Source organism: Bos mutus, chromosome 22 (assembly GCF_027580195.1).
Source record: "Bos mutus isolate GX-2022 chromosome 22, NWIPB_WYAK_1.1, whole genome shotgun sequence".
In the NCBI taxonomy this organism is placed as follows: domain Eukaryota; kingdom Metazoa; phylum Chordata; class Mammalia; order Artiodactyla; family Bovidae; genus Bos; species Bos mutus.
In genome coordinates, this window is record NC_091638.1 from 43,782,853 (window position 1) to 43,803,479 (window position 20,627).

Consider the following 20,627-nt stretch of genomic DNA (forward strand, 5'->3'; position numbering starts at 1 on the left):
GCATATTGAGTGCAGCACTTTTACAGGATCATCTTTCAGGATTTGGAATAGCTCAACTGGAATTTCATCACCTCCACTAGCTTTGTTCATAGTGATGCTTTCTAAGGCCCACTTGACTTCACATTCCAGGATGTCTGCCTCTAGGTCAGTGATCACACCATTGTGATTATCTGGGTCGTGAAGATCTTTTTTGTACAGTTCTTCTGTGTATTCTTGCCACCTCTTCTTAATATCTCCTGCTTCATTTAGGTCCATACCATTTCTGTCCTTTATCGAGCCCATCTTTGCATGAAATGTTCCCTTGGTATCTCTAATTTTCTTGAAGAGATCTCTAGTCTTTCCCATTCTGTTGTTTTCCTCTATTTCTTTGCATTGGTCGCTGAGGAAGGCTTTCTTATCTCTTCTTGCTATTCTTTGGAACTCTGCATTCAGATGCTTATATCTTTCCTTTTCTCCTTTGCTTTTTGCTTCTCATCTTTTCACAGCTATTTGTAAGGCCTCCCCAGACAGCCATTTTGCTTTTCTGCATTTTTTTTCCCATGGGGATGGTCTTGATCCCTGTCTCCTGCACAATGTCATGAACCTCATTCCATAGTTCATCAGGCGCTTGATCTATCAGATCCAGGCCCTTAAATCTATTTCTCACTTCCACTGTATAATCATAAGGGATTTGATTTAGGTCATACCTGAATGGTCTAGTGGTTTTCCCTACTTTCTTCAATTTCAGTCTGAATTTGTTCAAGCTGGTTTTAGAAAAGGCAGAGGAACCAGAGATCAAATTGCCAACATCCACTGGATCATGGAAAAAGCAAGAGAGTTCCAGAAAAACATCTATTTCTGCTTTATTGACTATGCCAAAGCCTTTGACTGTGTGGATCCCAATAAACTGTGGAAAATTCTGAAAGAGATGGGAATACCAGACCACCTGACCTGCCTCTTGAGAAATCTGTATGCAGGTCAGGAAGCAACAGTTAGAACTGGACATGGAACAACAGACTGGTTCCAAATAGGAAAAGGAGTACGTCAAGGCTGTATATTGTCACCCTGCTTATTTAACTTCTATGCAGAGTACATCATGAGAAACGCTGGACTGGAAGAAACACAAGCTGGAATCAAGATTGCCGGGAGAAATATCAATAACCTCAGATATGCAGATGACACCACCCTTATGGCAGAAAGTGAAGAGGAACTAAAAAGCCTCTTTTTGAAAGTGAAAATGGAGAGTTGTCTTAAAGCTCAACATTCAGAAAACGAAGATCATGGCATCCGGTCCCATCACTTCATGGGAAATAGATGGGGAAACAGCGGAAACAGTGTCAGACTTTATTTTCTTGGGCTTCGAAATCACTGTAGATGGTGACTGCAGCCATGAAATTAAAAGATGCTTATTCCTTGAAAGGAAAGTTATGACCAACCTAGATAGCATATTCAAAAGCAGAGACATTATTTTGCCAACAAAGGTCCATCTAGTCAAGGCTATGGTTTTCCCTGTAGTCGTGTTTGGATGTAAGAGTTGAACTGTGAAGATGGCTGAGCACCAAAGAATTGATGCTTTTGAAGTGTGGTGTTGCAGAAGACTCTTGAGAGTCCCTTGGACTGCAAGGAGATCCAACCAGTCCATTCTGAAGGAGATCAGCCCTGGGATTTCTTTGGAAGGAATGATGCTAAAGCTGAAACTCCAGTACTTTGGGCACCTCATGCGAAGAGTTGACTCACTGGAAAAGACTCTGATGCTGGGAGGGATTGGGGGCAGGAGGAGAAGGGGAAGCCAGAGGATGAGATGGCTGGATGGCATCACTGAGTTGATGGACGTGAGTCTGAGTGAACTCCAGGAGTTTGTGATGGACAGGGAGGGCTGGTGTGCTGCGATTCATGGGGTCACAAAGAGTAGGACACAACTGAGTGACTGAATTGAACTGAATGGTATTTCTCCTGTTTTTTTCCAGTTAAAAATTAATTTGTGGATTATTTTATAATATAAAACACCAGAACCAATGCACTATGTGAACTAGTGTTCTACTACTGCTTTTTTTGGTAAATAAATTCACAGGGAAGATTTCCTATGAGCAACTTAATGTGACAAAAGGCTAATGGAATGAGTGAGGATTATTTACCATGTGTAACTATATTAGTCAAGGTTCCTATAAGTTGCTAGTGTCAGAAGATCTAGCTCAAACTAGTCCAATCAAAAAGGAAATTTTATTTGACATGTATCTGAAAAGTTCAGGCTTGTCTAAAACCAGGGCCAAATGGTTTCAATAAGATTCAGTCCTGCTCTTTCCATTTCTTCCTTGTTTTTTTTTTTTTTGTTTTTTCTTTTCCTGTTGTCTTCATTCTGGGGTTGTTTCTTCATTTATGGTGGTAAGGCTGCTAACAGCTTCAAGTTAGTCTCCCAATAATGCTGGTGTTAGGACAGTACCTCTTTCAGAACCGTTGTAATGACTCTCAGAGTTGATTGCATTGCTTGAGTCAGGCATTCATCATTGTTCTAGATTTATGGAATACACTAATTGCCTAGGATTGAGTTGTATGCCCACACAGGAGTTCAGGGGTAGCAGTTACCTCCTGCTGAACCTCATGGGGTAAGAATATGATCATGGGGTAGCTTCTTGGGAAATTAGAGACTTTTTTTTTTAGGCTATCCACGCAGCTTGTGGGATTTTAGTTCCTGGATCAGGGACTGAACCCTCAGCATGCAGTGAAATTGTGGAGTCCTAACCCCTAGACCCCTAGGAAATTCCTAGAAAACTGCTAAGTCACTTCAGTCGTGTTCGACTCTGTTTGACCCCATAGACAGCAGCCCACCAGGCTCCCCCGTCCCTGGGATTCTCCAGGCAAGAACACTGGAGTGGGTTGCCATCTCCTTCTCCAATGCATGAAAGTGAAAAGTGAAAGTGAAGTCACTCAGTTGTGTCTGACTCTTAGCAACCCCATGGACTATAGCCCACCAGGCTCCTCTGTCCATGGGATTTTCCAGGCAAGAGCACTGGAGTGGGGTGCCTAGAAAACTGGGGAATCTTAAACAGAAGAAAAATGGGTGATAGGCAAGTAGGAGTAGTGGGAATTCACAACAAACAACAAATCCTAGCTCTTCAAAATAAACTATTTTTTGTTTAATAATTGTTTTTATATAAAAGTATAATGGCCACAGGACTGGAAAAGGTCAGTTTTCATTCCAAACCCAAAGAAAGGCAATGCCAAAGCCAAAGAATGCTCAAACTACCGCACAATTGCACTCATCTCACACGCTAGTAAAGTAATGCTCAAAATTCTCCAAGCCAGGCTTCAGCAACATGTGAACCATGAACTTCCTGACGTTCAAGCTGGTTTTAGAAAAGGCAGAGGAACCAGAGATCAAATTGCCAACATCCACTGGATCATGGAAAAAGCAAGAGAGTTCCAGAAAAACATCTATTTCTGCTTTATTGACTATGCCAAGCCTTTGACTGTGTGGATCCCAATAAACTGTGGAAAATTCTGAAAGAGATGGGAATACCAGACCACCTGACCTGCCTCTTGAGAAATTTGTATGCAGGTCAGGAAGCAACAGTTAGAACTGGACATGGAACAACAGACTGGTTCCAAATAGGAAAAGGAGTACGTCAAGGCTGTATATTGTCACCCTGCTTATTTAACTTCTATGCAGAGTACATCATGAGAAACGCTGGACTGGAAGAAACACAAGCTGGAATCAAGATTGCTGGGAGAAATATCAATAACCTCAGATATGCACATGACACCACCCTTATGGCAGAAAGTGAAGAGGAACTCAAAAGCCTGTTGATGAAAGTGAAAGTGGAGAGTGAAAAAGTTGGCTTAAAGTTCAACATTCAGAAAACGAAGATCATAGCATCTGGTCCCATCACTTCATGGGAAATAGATGGGGAAACAGTGGAAACAGTGTTAGACTTTCTTTTTCTGGGCTCCAAAATCACTGCAGATGGTGACTGCAGCCATGAAATTAAAAGACACTCCTTGGAAGGAAAGTTATGACCAACCTAGATAGCATGTTGAAAAGCAGAGACATTACTTTGCCAACAAAGGTTTGTCTAGTCAAGACTATGGTTTTTCCTGTGGTCGTGTATGGATGTGAGAGTTGGACTGTGAAGAAGGCTGAGCGCTGAAGAATTGATGCTTTTGAACTGTGGTGTTGGAGAAGACTCTTGAGAGTCCCTTGGACTGCAAGGAGATCCAATCAGTCCATTCTGAAGGAGATTGGCCCTGGGATTTCTTTGGAAGGAATGATGCTAAAGCTGAAACTCCAGTACTTTGGCCACCTCATGTGAAGAGTTGACTTATTGGAAAAGACTCTGATGCTGGGAGGGATTGGGGGCAGGAGGAGAAGGGGACGCCAGAGGATGAGATGGCTGGATGGCATCACTGACTCGATGGACGTGAGTCTGAGTGAACTCCGGGAGTTGGTGATGGACAGGGAGGCCTGGTGTGCTGCGATTCATGGGATCGCAAAGAGTTGGACACGACTGAGTGACTGATCTGATCTGATCTGATAATTTTGTTTTTATATAAAAGTAATGAACTGAGAAGTCAACTCTAAAGACAAACTTGTTTCTAGCATCTAACTCCTAAAGCTTTCTGATGCAGCTCCTGTACACTGTTAAAGCTTTAATGCAAAAGCTGACTCACGTCATTTATTGCTTACAATTTGATCTAACTACAGTGACTGGAACAGATAAAGGTTAATTTTTACGAAGTTCAGAGGCACATTGTTGCAGACATTAGTTTTGTGCCTTATGGATGTGAATCTCTTAATATTTTCTTTATGGTCCCAAATGGCTGCTGCAGTTTGGGGCTTCATGTTCAGGTTGGCAGTAGAAGGAAGCAGAGGAGTACAAAAGAGCAAGAGCTGCTTGCTACCTATCTATATCTATATTTATATATCTCCTTTTTTTCTGTGTACTTTTAAAAGAGTATAACCAAATGTTCTAATCAATACTCTTGCATACATCTTATTCATCTTATGGTCACATGTATCTTCTGTGGAGGTTAAGAAATAATCTGTTAGATGGGCTCAGTGCCACCCCAAATTAAACCAGGCTGCATAACTAAGGAAAAGGGGGATAATGAATATCAGGGGACTGTCTCGGTCAGCTGGGGCAGCTATAACAAAACTGGGTGACTTAAACCACAGATATTTCCTTCTCACAGTTCTGCTGCTGCTGCTACTGCTAAGTCGCTTCAGTCATGTCCGACTCTGTGCGACCCCATAGACAGCAGCTGACCAGGCTCCTCTGTCCCTGGGATTCTCCAGGCAAGAATACTGGATTGGGGTGCCATCACAGTTCTAGTGCTGGCTAACTCAGTTCCCTGGTAAGGGCACTCTGGCTTGTAGATGTCCCCCCTCATGCTGTGTCCTCACATGGCAGAAAGAGAGTTCTGGTTTCTTCTTACAAGGACATTAATCATATCAAGGGGCCTCACCCTCATGACCTCATATAAATGTAATCATCTTCCAGCTCCAAATACCATCACATAGGGAGTTAGAGCATCAGCACAGGAATATTCAGGTCAGAACATGCCACTCCTGACCTCTCCCTAAGTTTACATCCCTTTTCCATGCAAGATACATTCATTCAGTCCTAATGGTCCCCAAAGTCTTAATTCATTCTAGCTTCAACTTTAAAGTCTAAAAGTTCAAAATCTCATCTCAATCAGGTATGAGTGAGACAGGAGGTATGATTCACCCTGAGGCAAAATTCTTCTCTAGCTTTGAACCTATGACATCAGAAAAGTTAAGTGCTTCCAGAATACAGTGGTGAGACATGTACAGGATAGACTTCTCCAAAGGGAGAAACTGGAAGGAAGAAGAGGGTATCAGATCCCAAGTAATTCTAAAACCTCATAAGGTAAATAATATTAGATCTCGAGGCTTGAGAATAATCCTTTTTGGTTCAATCGTTTGCTTTCCAGACCCAATGGGTTGGTCCCACCTCTGCCGCTGTGACAGGTGGGGGAGGTCACAGTCCCAAAATTATGAGGGCTCCCACCTTCCAAGCTCCAGATGGCTGCTGTCTAGCCTATTGAATCAGAAGCAACAAACTTCCCACCCTTGAAACTGAGGAGGCAGCCCCAGTGATCTCTGAATCACCTTTGTGGGCATCCTTCTTCCTTTGCCTTGAAGAACAGCACATGTGTGCAGCTATCTAGCTCCACAGTCCAGTTCTGTATAGGGTCTATACAGGTCTGACAGCCTTCCTTCCTTCTGTGCTGGGGTGGCTGATCAGGTCTGTGGTTCACACCCATGCTATGCTTCTAATCAAACTGTGAGCCACACCCTTAGTATAAACAGGGTGAGATTTTTCCAACTTTGAAAGTTCTAGTCAATTTTTGCTTAACAATTCATTGCTTTGACTCATTTCTCTCTTTTGCCTTTAATGCTAAGCAGTCAGAAGGAACCAAACTTGCTCTTTCATCACTTCGCTTAGTAATCTCCTCAGTTAACTATCCAGTTTCACAACTTGAAAGATTTACCTTCCGTAAAACATTAGAATATATTTCAGCCAGGTTCTTTTGTGAGTTTATAACAAGGATCACCTTTTCTCCACTGTTCAGTAACGTGTTCCTCATTTCCATCTAAGATCTCACCAGAATAGCCTTTGCCACCCATATATTTATTAATGTTCTATGTACTTTTGCCTTGAAAATCCCATGGGAGGAGCCTGGTAGGCTGCAGTCCATGGGGTCGCTAAGAGTCGGACATGACTGAGTGGCTTCACTTTCACTTTTCACTTTCATGCATTGGAGAAGGAAATGGCGACCCACTCCAGTGTTCTTGCCTGGAGAATCCCAGAGACAGGGGAGCCTGGTGGGCTACTGTCTGTGGGGTTGCAAAGAGTTGGACACGACTGAAGCGACTTAGCAGCAGCAGCAGCATGGATGATTTACATATTCTATAAATAGAGGGAAGCTTTCCCTCCAGCTCACCCCTTTTCTTTGTGAATCCTCACCAGAATCATTGCCCTTAATGGCCATATTTCTAGCATGCACGTCACAACTTCTCCAGCCTCAACCCTTTGCACAATTCAAAGCCACTTCAATGTTTTTTGGTATTTGTTACAGTAGCACCCCACTCTCAGTTCTGAAATCTGTATTCATTAGTCTCCAGAGAAAAAGATCCAATTGGATGGAAATACATGTATGGAGGATGAGATGGTTGGATAGCGTCACCAACTCAATGGACATGATTTTGAGCAAATTCTGGGAAACAGTGGAGGACAGAGAAGCTAGGTGTGTTACAGTCCGTGGTATCACAAAGAGTCAGATATGACTACAGAGAGAGAGGGAGAGGGAGAGACTTATATGGAATTGGCTCATGTGGTTGTTTAGGCTGAGAAATACCATGATCTGCAGTGGCAAGCTGGAGAGCCAGGTGAGGCAATGTTAGGTAGGTATAGTAGGTATAGAAAACACGGGCACAGGAGGGCCTAGAGGAGCTATCCCACGTTGACCATCAGGAAGGGCGGCGGTGAGGAGATACCCCTCATCCAAGGTAAGGAGCAGCGGCTGTGCTTTGCTAGAGCAGCCATGAAGAGATACCCCACGTCCCAGGTAAGAGAAACCCAAGTAAGACGGTAGGTGTTGCAAGAGGGCATCAGAGGGCAGACACACTGAAACCATAATCACAGAAAACTAGTCAATCTAATCACACTAGGACCACAGCCTTGTCTAACTCAATGAAACTAAGCCATGCCCTGTGGGGCCACCCAAGACAGGCGGGCATGGTGGAGAGGTCTGACAGAATGTGGTCCACTGGAGAAGGGAATGGCAAACCACTTCAGTATTCTTGCCTTGAGAACCCAATGAACAGTATGAAAAAGCAAATTGATAGGATACTGAAAGATAAACTCCCCAGGTCAGTAGGTGCCCAAAATGCTACTGGAGATCAGTGGAGAAATAACTCCAAAAAGAATGAAGGGATGGAGCCAAAGCAAAAAGAATACCCAGCTGTGGATGTGACTGGTGATAGAAGCAAGGTCCGATGCTGTAAAGAGCAATATTACATAGGAACCTGGAATGTCAGGTCCATGAATCAAAGCAAATTGCAAGTGGTCAAACAAGAAATGGCAAGAGTGAATGTCAACATTCTAGGAATCAGCGAACTGAAATGGACTGAAATGGGTGAATTTAACTCAGATGACCATTATATCTACTACTGTGGGCAGGAATCCCTCAGAAGAAATGGAGTAGCCATCATGGTCAACAAAAGAGTCTGAAATGCAGTACTTGGATACAATCTCAAAAATGACAGAATGATCCCTGTTCGTTTCCAAGGCAAACCATTCAATATCACAGTAATCCAAGTCTATGCCCAAACCAGTAACGCTGAAGAAGCTGAAGTTGAATGGTTCTATGAAGACCTACAAGACCTTTTAGAACTAACACCAAAAAAGATGTCCTTTTCATTATAGGGGACTGGAATGCAAAAGTAGGAAGTCAAGAAACACCTGGAGTAACAGGCAAATTTGGCCTTGGAATACGGAATGAAGCAGGGCAAAGACTAATAGAGTTCTGCCAAGAAAATGCACTGGTCATAGCAAACACCCTCTTCCAACAACACAAGAGAAGACTCTACACATGGACATCACCAGATGGTCAACACCGAAATCAGATTGATTATATTCTTTGCAGCCAAAGATGGAGAAGCTCTATACAGTCAGCAAACACAAGACCAGGAGCTGACTGTGGCTCAGACCATGAACTCCTTATTGCCAAATTCAGACTGAAATTGAAGAAAGTAGGGAAAACCACTAGACCATTCAGGTATGACCTAAATCAAATCCCTTATGATTATACAGTGGAAGTGAGAAATAGATTTAAGGGCCTAGATCTGATAGATCGAGTGCCTGATGAACTATGGAATGAGGTTCGTGACATTGTGCAGGAGACAGGGATCAAGACCATCCCCATGGAAAAGAAATGCAAAAAAGCAAAATGGCTGTCTAGGGAGGCCTTACAAATAGCTGTGAAAAGAAGAGAAGTGAAAAGCAAAGGAGAAAAGGAAAGATATAAGCATTTGAATGCAGAGTTCCAAAGAATAGCAAGAAGAGATAAGAAAGCCTTCCTCAGCGACCAATGCAAAGAAATAAAGGAAAACAACAGAATGGGAAAGACTAGAGATCTCCTCAAGAAAATCAGAGATACCAAGGGAACATTTCATGCAAAGATGGGCTCGATAAAGGACAGAAATGGTATGGACCTAACAGAAGCAGAAGATATTAAGAAGAGGTGGCAAGAATACACAGAAGAACTGTACAAAAAAGATCTTCAAGACCCAGATAATCACGATGGTGATTATCTAGAGCCAGACATTCTGGAATGTGAAGTCAAGTGGGCCTTAGAAAGCATCACTACGAACAAAGCTAGTGGAGGTGATGGAATTCCAGTTGAGCTCTTTCAAATCCTGAAAGATGATGCTGTGAAAGTGCTGCATTTAATATGCCAGCAAATTTGGAAAACTCAGCAGTGGCCACAGGACTAGAAAAGGTCAGTTTTCATTCCAATCCCAAAGAAAGGCAATGCCAAAGAATGCTCAAACTACCTCACAGTTGCACTCATCTCACACGCTAGTAAAGTAATGCTCAAAATTCTCCAAGCCAGGCTTCACCAACGTGTGAACCATGAACTTCCAGATGTTCAAGCTGGTTTTAGAAAAGGCAGAGGAACCAGAGATCAAATTGCCAACATCCACTGGATCATGGAAAAAGCAAGAGAGTTCCAGAAAAACATCTATTTCTGCTTTATTGACTATGCCAAAGCCTTTGACTGTGTGGATCCCAATAAACTGTGGGAAATTCTGAAAGAGATGGGAATACCAGACCACCTGACCTGCCTCTTGAGAAATTTGTATGCAGGTCAGGAAGCAACAGTTAGAACTGGACATGGAACAACAGACTGGTTCCAAATCAGAAAAGAAGTACATCAAAGCTGTACATTGTCACCCTGCTTATTTAACTTATATGCAGAGTACATCATGAGAAACGCTGGGCTGGAAGAAGCACAAGCTGGAATCAAGATTGCCGGGAGAAATATCAATAACCTCAGATATGCAGATGACACCACCCTTATGGAAGAAAGTGAAGAGGAACTAAAAAGCCTCTTGATGAAAGTGAAAGAGGAGAGTGAAAAAGTTGGCTTAAAGCTAAACATACAGAAAACGAATATCATGGCATCCGGTCCCATCACTTCATGGGAAATAGAGGGGGAAACAGTGGAAACAGTGTCAGACTTTATTTTTTCGGGCTCCAAAATCAGTGCTGATGATGAGTGCAGCCATGAAATTAAAAGACACTTACTCCTTGGAAGGAAAGTTATGACCAACCTAGATAGCATATTGAAAAGCAGAGACATTACTTTGCCAACACAGGTCCATCTAGTCAAGGCTATGGTTTTTCCTGTAGTCGTGTATGGATGTGAGAGTTGGACTGTGAAGAAGGATGAGCGCGGAAGAATTGATGCTTTTGAACTGTGGTGTTGGAGAAGACTCTTGAGAGTCCCTTGGACTGCAAGGAGATCCAACCAGTCCATTCTGAAGGAGATTGGCCCTGGGATTTCTTTGGAAGGAATGATGCTAAAGCTGAAACTCCAGTACTTTGGCCACCTCATGCGAAGAGTTGACTCATTGGAAAAGACTCTGTTGCTGGGAGGGATTGGGGGCAGGAGGAGAAGGGGAAGACAGAGGATGAGATGGCTGGATGGCATCACTGACTCGATGGACGTGAGTCTGAGTGAACTCCGGGAGTTTGTGATGGACAGGGAGGGCTGGCGTGCTGTGAATTATGGGGTCGCAAAGAGTCGGACACGACTGAGTGACTGAACTGAACTGATAGTTCCTGTGTGAGTCCAAAGGTCTGAGAATGAGGAGAGCTGAAGGTATAAGTCCCAGTTTGAGTGTGAGTCCTACCTACAGTAAGAGAAAACTGTAGTCTTAGTTCAAAGCCAGGCAGAGAACGAATTCTCCTTTATTCAGCCTTTCTAGTTCTCTTCAGCCCTCCAATGGATTGGATGAGGCCCACCTCCGCTGGGCAGGACAATACGCCTTACCCAAGTCTACTAATTCAAATGTTAATCTCATTTACAATCACCTTCATAAACACACCCAGAATAATATTTAACCAAGTATCTGGGCACTCCATGACCCAGTCAAGTTGACACATAAAATTAATCACACAGTGGCATAGCAATTTCTGCCACAAAGACATTAGTGAAAACATTGTGCTGCTAAGTCACTTCAGTAGTGTCCATCTCTGTGCGACCCCATAGATGGCAGCCCACCAGGCTCCCCTATCCCTGGGATTCTCCAGGCAAGAACACTGGAGTGGGTTGCCATTTCCTTCTCTAATGCATGAAAGTGAAAAGTGAAAGTGAAGTCGCTCAGTTGTGTCCGACTCTTAGCAACCTCGTGGACTGCAGCCTACCAGGCTCCTCCGTCCATGGGATTTTCCAGGCAAAAGTAGTGGAGTGGGGTGCCATTGCCTTCTCCAAGTGAAAACATTGTAATTTATATCTTTTTCTTTCTGTTTCAGTTGTTTTCTTATTATATATACATAAAGAAAGGATTTAATTAAATAGATATTACACAGATAAAATAAAACAAATATTTAATTCCAAGCAAAAAAATTCTCCAACTCCAACGTCTTTTTTCATTGTACATATAGTCTATATGAACAGGATCATTCATTCTATTTTGTGACCTACCTTTTTCTACTTAAAAATATATAATTTAACGTTTCTCTGCTACAAAATATTCTTCTATGACATTTTAAATGACTGCATAATAGTCTATTGAATGGGTACATGACATTTTTCACTCAGTCTCCTCTTGTTGGACATTTACGTAGTGTCTAATTCTTCACTATCATAAGCAACTCTATTACACTCTCGTTACCTCTTAATGTTTAGTTAATGAAAGCAATACATGCCTTCTCTAAAAAACATACAGAATTGTGCAAGATAAAAGCAAAGCTCCTTATTTCTATTCACCAGCTCTTCTTTTCCCCAGCATTTCTATTCCCAATGGGTCAACCAATGATTAAATAATTCATTGTGTGTGTCTTTCTGATATTTTTTGTTTTCTGACTTCTTTTTCCCTTTTTCTTCCATTCTGTTAACCTGTAGACTTTTGTTTTCTGCTCTTCTCATGCTCAGCCTTGAGCAGCCTCTCCACCCTTATTTGTTGCTTAGTCTGGAAAAACAGGGTTTCCCAGGTGATGCTGTGTGTGTGTGTGTGTGTGTGTGTGTGTCAGTCGCCTCAACTGCCAATGCAGCAGATGGAAGAAATGTGGGTTCAATCCCTGGGTCGGGAAGATCCCCTGGAGAAGGGCATGGCAACCCATTCCAGTATTCTTTCCTGGAGAATCCCACGGACAGAGGAGTCTGGTGGGCTATACAGTTCATAGGGTGCCAAAGAGTCAGACATGACTGAAGCAACTTAGTACACCCTGAAAAATCAGACTAGCACATCTACTATAATTATTTAGATTTTGTCAAAATATTTTATGAGTGATGGCCTTACATCTCTCTGACTAAAGAGCATGAACTTCACTGGTTGCTCTTTCTGTTTGGCATTTTGTAATGGGCCTTTTAAACCTGTCTCCTGGCACTAACTTGGTCAAACAGGTGTAAAATAACCTTCAAATACAGTGAGGTGGATGTTTACTTTTCATAAGCTAAGAGTGAACTACATTTAAGAAATATTTTTATATTAATGTTTCATGTGTTCATAGAACTGATCATGAAAGGAAAATTTTGTAAAATAAGAATACTTAAATATATTCTTTTAGTGTTTTCATTCATTCAATAAATATTTAGGGACTTCCCTCGTGGTCCAGTGGTTAAGAATCTGCCTTTCAATGCAAAGGATCCAGGTTTGATTCCTGGTTGAGGAACTAAGATCCTACATGCCTTGGGAAAACTAAGCCTGCAAGCCACAACTACTAAGTCTGTGCCACAATGAAGATACAACACAGCCAAAAAAAGAAAAAAAGAACAGCTTTTTTAAAAGTTATAAGTTTGTGTAAATCAACTATACTTCAACAAAATTTTTAAAAAGTAAATATTTACTGAGTACCTGTCACATGTATAGATATTAAGAACATCAAAATGAAAAACCAAAGTTTTTCGTCTTTTTTTTTTAAAGCTTTCACAAGCACTGTTTAGGAAGCACCTAACAGTATATTGTGTCTTCTTTGCCTGGATCCTCCCTTCAAAATGTGTGTTTGAGCATTCTGAGATGTGTGGCAGTAAACTCAACTCTCTATTGATAACACGTCGGCACCTGAGTTTCTGTATTTCTCTCTATTTTCTTTCCACTACAAGCATAGTTACACCTTAGCAGCTACAACAGCATCTAGCTCAGCATCAGGAGGGAACTCCTCTGGCTGCCCAAATAGGTGGATATCTAGGGCATTTGGATCCCCTACAGGTCCTTTTGGTAAAACTAAGTCTAGAGACCTTGGCACTGCAATTCACACCATTATCTAAAGTTCACCCTTTCTTTTTTTTCCTTTCTTCTTCTTCAACTATGAAAATTGCTGAAATGCCAGGAGTTTGGTTACAGGCGAATAGAAAAGTCTGGAATGTTTTTAATCCTGCTCTCAGTATTGTTGGTAATATTAGAAGAGCAGCAGAGCCATGAATCCAGTCATGCTCTTGGCTACAGCAGACTACCCTGACTTAAGCGCTCTTCACATGAAAAAAGACCCAGGGCTTTAGTTGACAGTAAATGCAACCTGAGCCAGTGATGTGACCTGGCTGCCAAAACTAGCAAATGTGATCTGAACCAGCATTAATAGAAGGCTGGTGGCTGGGACAAGTAAGGTAATAGTCCCAGAGTACACCCTGCAGTGGTCGGATCACACCTGGAGGATAGTGTTTCATCCTGGGCACTGCATTTTAAGAGTGATGTTGACAAGCTGGAGTATGTCCAAGTTGGGCAAGAGGATAATGAATGGCCTAGAAACTATACCCTTTGAGGAATAGTTAGAGGAACTGGGAAGTTTACCCAGGAAACTACAGGCCTAAGGATGTGGGATCAGATCATATTAGATCAGATCAGTTGCTCAGTCGTGTCCGACTCTTTGCGACCCCATGAATCACAGCACGCCAGCCCTCCCTGTCCATCACACACTCCCGGAGATCACTGAGACTCACGTCCATCGAGTCAGTGATGCCATCCAGCCATCTTATCCTCTGTCGTCCTCTTTTCCTCCTGCCCCCAATCCCTCCCAGCATCAGAGTCTTTTCCAATGAGTCAACTCTTCACATGAGGTGGCCAAAGTACTGGAGTTTCAGCTTTAGCATCATTCCTTCCAAAGAAATCCCAGGGCTGATCTCCTTCAGAATGGACTGTTTGGATCTCCTTGCAGTCCAAGGGACTCTCAAGAGTCTTCTCCAACACCACACTTCAAAAGCATCAATTCTTTGGCGCTCAGCCTTCTTCACAGTCCAACTCTCACATCCATACACGACTACAGGAAAAACCATAGCCTTGACTAGACGGACCTTTGTTGGCAAAGTAATGTCTCTGCTTTTGAATACGCTATCTAGGTTGGTCATAACTTTCCTTCCAAGGAATAAGCGTCTTTTAATTTCATGGCTGCAGTCACCATCTGCAGTGATTTTGGAGCAAAGAAAAATAAAGTCTGACACTGTTTCCACTGTTTCCCCATCTATTTCCCATGAAGTGATGGGACCGGATGCCATGATCTTCATTTTCTGAATGTTGAGCTTTAAGCCAACTTTTTCACTCTCACTTTCACTTTCATCAAGAGGCTTTTGAGTTCCTCTTCACTTTCTGCCATAAGGGTGGTGTCATCTGCATATCTGAAGTTATGGATATTTCTCCCGGCAATCTTGATTCCAGCTTGTGCTTCTTCCAGCCCAGCGTTTCTCATGATGTACTCTGCATATAAGTTAAATAAACAGGGTGACAATATACAGCCTTGACGTACTCCTTTTCCTATTTGGAACCAGTCTGTTCTTCTGTGTCCAGTTGTAACCGTTGCTTCCTGACCTGCATACAGATTTCTCAAGAGGCAGGTCAGGTGGTCTGGTATTCCCATCTCTTTCAGAATTTCCCACAGTTTATTGGGATCCACACAGTCAAAGGCTTTGGCATAGTCAATAAAGCAGAAATAGATGTTTTTCTGGAACTCTCTTGCTTTTTCCATGATCCAGCGGATGTTGGCAATTTGATCTTTGGTTCCTCTGCATTTTCTAAAACCAGCTTGAACATCAGGAAGTTCACGGTTCACATATTGCTGAAGCCTGGCTTGGAGAATTTTGAGCATTACTTTACTAGCGTGTGAGATGAGTGCAATTGTGCAGTAGTTTGAGCATTCTTTGGCATTGCCTTTCTTTGGGATTGGAATGAAAACTGACCTTTTCCAGTCCTGTGGCCACTGCTGAGTTTTCCAAATTTGCTGGCATATTGAGTGCAGCACTTTCACAGCATCATCTTTCAGGATTTGGAATAGTTCAACTGGAATTCCATCACCTCCACTAGCTTTGTTCATAGTGATGCTTTCTAAGGCCCATTTGACTTCACATTCCAGGATGTCTGGCTCTAGGTCAGTGATCACACCATCATGATTGTCTGGGTCGTGAAGATCTTTTTTGTACAGTTCTTCTGTGTATTCTTGCCACCTCTTCTTAATATCTTCTGCTTCTGTTAGGTCCATACCATTTCTGTCCTTTATCGAGCCCACCTTTGCATGAAATGTTCCCTTGGTATCTCTAATTTTCTTGAAGAGATCTCTAGTCTTTCCCATTCTGTTGTTTTCCTCTATTTCTTTGCATTGGTCGCTGAAGAAGGCTTTCTTATCTCTTCTTGCTATTCTTTGGAACTCTGCATTCAGATGTTTATATCTTTCCTTTTCTCCTTTGCTTTTCGCTTCTCTTCTTTTCACAGCTATTTGTAAGGCCTCCCAAGACAGCCATTTTGCTTTTTTGCATTTCTTTTCCATGGGGATGGTCTTGATCCCTGTCTCCTGCACAATGTCACGAACCTCATTCCATAGTTCATCAGGCACTCGATCTATCAGATCTAGGCCCTTAAATCTATTTCTCACTTCCACTGTATAATCATAAGGGATTTGATTTAGGTCATACCTGAATGGTCTAGTGGTTTTCCCTACTTTCTTCAATTTCAGTCTGAATTTGGCAATAAGGAGTTCATGGTCTGAGCCACAGTCAGCTCCTGGTCTTGTGTTTGCTGACTGTATAGAGCTTCTCCATCTTTGGCTGCAAAGAATATAATCAATCTGATTTCGGTGTTGACCATCTGGTGATGTCCATGTGTAGAGTCTTCTCTTGTGTTGTTGGAAGAGGGTGTTTGTTATGACCAGTGCATTTTCTTGGCAGAACTCTATTAGCCTTTGCCCTGTTTCATTCCGTATTCCAAGGCCAAATTTGCCTGTTACTCCAGCTGTTTCTTGACTTCCTACTTTTGCATTCCAGTCCCCTATAATGAAAAGGACATCTTTTTTTTTTTTTTTTGAACAAAAAAATACTTATGATTCCTGAAATTCCACCGAAGGAGATTCAGTCTTGTGAACCTTAAGGGTTTCTCCGCTCCCGGCTTCCCTCTAAATAAAGCACAAGTGCTGCTGCTGTGTCACCAGGCTCCTCTGTCCCTGGGACTCTCCAGGCACGAATACTGGAGTGGGTTGCCATTTCCTTCTCCAGAAAAGGACATCTTTTTTGGGTGTTAGTTCTAAAAGGTCTTGTAGGTCTTCATAGAACCGTTCAACTTCAGCTTCTTCAGCGTTACTGGTTGGGGCATAGACTTGGATTACTGTGATATTGAATGGTTTGCCTTGGAAACGAACAGAGATCATTCTGTCATTTTTGAGACTGCATCCAAGTACTGCATTTCGGACTCTTTTGTTGACCATGATGGCTACTCCATTTCTTCTGAGGGATTCCTGCCCACAGTAGTAGATATAATGGTCATCTGAGTTAAATTCACCCATTCCAGTCCATTTTAGTTCGCTGATTCCTAGAATGTCGACATTCACCCTTGCCATCTCTTGTTTGACCACTTGCAATTTGCCTTGATTCATGGACCTGACATTCCAGGTTCCTATGTAATATTGCTCTTTACAGCATCAGACCTTGCTTCTATCACCAGTCACACCCACAGCTGGGTATTCTTTTTGCTTTGGCTCCATCCCTTCATTCTTTCTGGAGTTATTTCTCCACTGATCTCCAGTAGCATATTGGGCACCTACTGACCTGGGGAATTTCTCTTTCAGTATCCTATCATTTTGCCTTTTCATACTGTTCATTGGGTTCTCAAGGCAAGAATACTGAAGTGGTTTGCCATTCCCTTCTCCAGTGGACCACATTCTGTCAGATCTCTCCACCATGATCTGCCCATCTTGGGTTGCCCCATAGGCATGGCTTAGTTTCATTGAGTTAGACAAGGCTGTGGTCCTAGTGTGATTAAATTGACTAGTTTTATGTGAGGATGTGGTATAACCACCTTCAAATATCTACAGGGCTATCATGTAGAAGAGTTGGTCTCTTCTGTATAATCTCAGCAAGCACAACTTAGACCAATGAGTGTACATTACAAAGCAGTTGATCTTGTCTCCATAACAGGAAGCACTTTCTATCCCTCATGAACACCCAGAAAATAGCAACTTTGCAAGGTAGTGACTTTACCTTCAGTTCAATTCAGTTCGTGGCTTGGTCATGTCCAACTCTTTGTGACCCCATGAACCGCAGCACGCCAGGCCTTCCTGTCCATCACCAACTCCCAGAGTGTACTCAGACTCATCTCCACTGAATTGGTGACGCCATCCAACCATCTCATCCTCTGTCATCCCCTTCTCCCCTTGCCTCAATCTTCCCCAGCATCAGGGTCTTTTCAAATGAGTCACCTCTTCCCATCAGGTGGCCAAAGTACTGGCGTTTCAGCTTCAACATCAGTCCTTCCAATGAACACTCAGGACTGATCTTCTTTAGGATGGACTGGTTGGATCTCCCTGCAGTCCAAGGGACCCGCAAGCGTCTTCTCAAGCACCACAGTTCAAAGGCATCAATTCTTCGGCACTGAGCTTTCTTCACAGTCCAACTCTCATGTCCATACATGACTACTGGAAAAACCATAGCCTTGACTAGATGGACTTTGTTGGCAAAGTAATGTCTCTGCTTTTCAATATGCTATCTTGGTTGTTCATAACTTGCCTTCCAAAGAGCAAGCCTCTTTTAATTTCATGGCTACAGTCACCATCTGCAGTGATTTTGGAGTACAAAAAAATAAAGTCTGACACTGTTTCCCCATTTATTTGCCATGAAGTGATGGGACTGGATGCCATGATCTTAGTTTTTTGAATGCTGAGCTTTAAGCCAACTTTTTCACTCTCCTCTTTCACTTTCACCAAGAGGCTTTTTAGTTCTTCTTCACTTTCTGCCATAAGGGTGGTGTCATCCGCATATCTGAGGTTATTGATATTTCCCCCGGCAATCTTGATTCCAGCTTGTTCTTCTTCCAGCCCAGTGTTTTTCATGATGTACTCTGTATATAAGTTAAATAAGTAGGGTGACAATATACAGCCTTGACGTACTCCTTTTCCTATTTGGAACCAGTCTGTTCTTCTGTGTCCAGTTGTAACCGTTGCTTCCTGACCTGCATACAGATTTCTCAAGAGGCAGGTCAGGTGGTCTGGTATTCCCATCTCTTTCAGAATTTTACACAGTTTATTGGGATCCACACAGTCAAAGGCTTTGGCATAGTCAATAAAGCAGAAATAGATGTTTTTCTGGAACTCTCTTGCTTTTTCCATGATCCAGTGGATGTTGGCAATTTGATCTCTGGTTCCTCTGCCTTTTCTAAAACCAGCTTGAATATCTGCAAGTTCACAGTTCACGTATTGCTGAAGCCTGGCTTGGAGAATTTTACCTTAATAAGGGGTATTAGAATGACAACTGGCTGACCAAAAAAACAGAAAATTCATGAATACGATGAAGGGTTTGGAGAGAAAATCTGATCTAAGAGCCTTACAGATTCAAAGGTTCTAATGACAGAACCTCAATAAAGAAGGAAGCACTCGTAACCTTTTCCCCTTAGATCCCATACAAATGTTAAACATAGAAACTATGTTAAATCGACTCTAAACAACAAACTGCGGAAAATTCTTAAAGAGATGGCAATACCAGACCACCTGACTTGCCTCTGAGACATCTGTATGCAGATCAAGAAGCAACAGTTAGAACTGGACATGGAACAATAGACTGGTTCCAAATCAGGAAAGGAGTACGTCAAGGCTGTATATTGTCAGCCTGCTTGTTTAACTTATATGGAGAGTATATCATGAGAAATGCTGGACTGGATGAAGCACAAGCTGGAATCAAGGTTTCTGGGAGAAATATCAATAACCTCAGATATTCAGATGACACCAGACTTATGGCAGAAAGTGAAGAAGAACTAAAGAGCCTCTTGATGAAAGAGGAGAGTGGAAAAGTTGGCTTAAAACTCAATGTCAAAAAACTAAGATCATGGCATCCGGTCCCATCACTTCATGGCAAACTGTTGGGGAAATAATGGAAACAGTGACAGACTTTATTTTCTTGGACTCCAAAATCACTGCAGATGGTGACTGCAGCCATGAAATTAAAAGACGCTTGCTCCCTGGAAGGCAAGTTATGACCAATATAGACAGCATATTAAAAAGAAGAGATATTGTTTTGCCAACAAAGGTCCGTCTAGTCAAGGCTATGGTTTTTCCAGTAGTCGTGTATGGATATGAGAGTTGGACCATAAAGAAAGCTGAGCGCCGAAGAATTGATGCTTTTGAAGTGTGGTGTTGGAGAAGACTCTTGAGAGTCCCTTGGACTGCAAGGAGATCAAACCAGTCTATCCTAAAGGAAATTAGTCCTGAATATTCATTGGAAGGACTGATGCTAAATCTGAAACTCCAATACTCTGGCCACCTGATGCAAAGAACTGACTCCTTGGAAAATACCCTGATGCTGGGAAAAGATCATTTTCTATTCTAAAGAAAGTCTCCAGCAAACATCGCTATTGATGCCTGAGGATATTAGAAATTCTCCCTGAAAAGAGAGATGCTAACACTTATTTCAACTAAAAATCCTATGGGTATGGACAAAACAGTTCTTGTCAAACAGGGTAAATTCGACTGGGTAGTACAGCAAAATGCTTAGGAACTGAGGTTCAGTGGGAGAAATGGGTTTTAAGTCTTTGTCCTGCCACCTACTGGCTGTGACATTATTGACATCTTGAGGAGCATCAGAGTCCTTACCTATAAAATGGAATAATAATAGGACCTATCTTTTTGGCTTTCCAGGTGGTGCTAATGGTAAACAACCTACCTGCCCATGCAGGAGATGTGGGTTTGATCTCTGGTTCGGGAAGATCCCCTGGAGGTGGGAATGGAAATGGAAACCCAGTCCAGTATCCTTGCCTGGAGAATTCCACAGAGAAGCCTGGCGGTCTGCAGTCCATAGATTCGCAGAGTTGGACATGACGGAAGCAACTTAGCACACACGCATCTTTTTGGGTGTTAGGATAATCAGATAAAATAATCTGTGTAGAGACTTCTCTGGTGGTCCAGTGGTTGGGAGTCCACCTGCCAGTGCAGGGGACA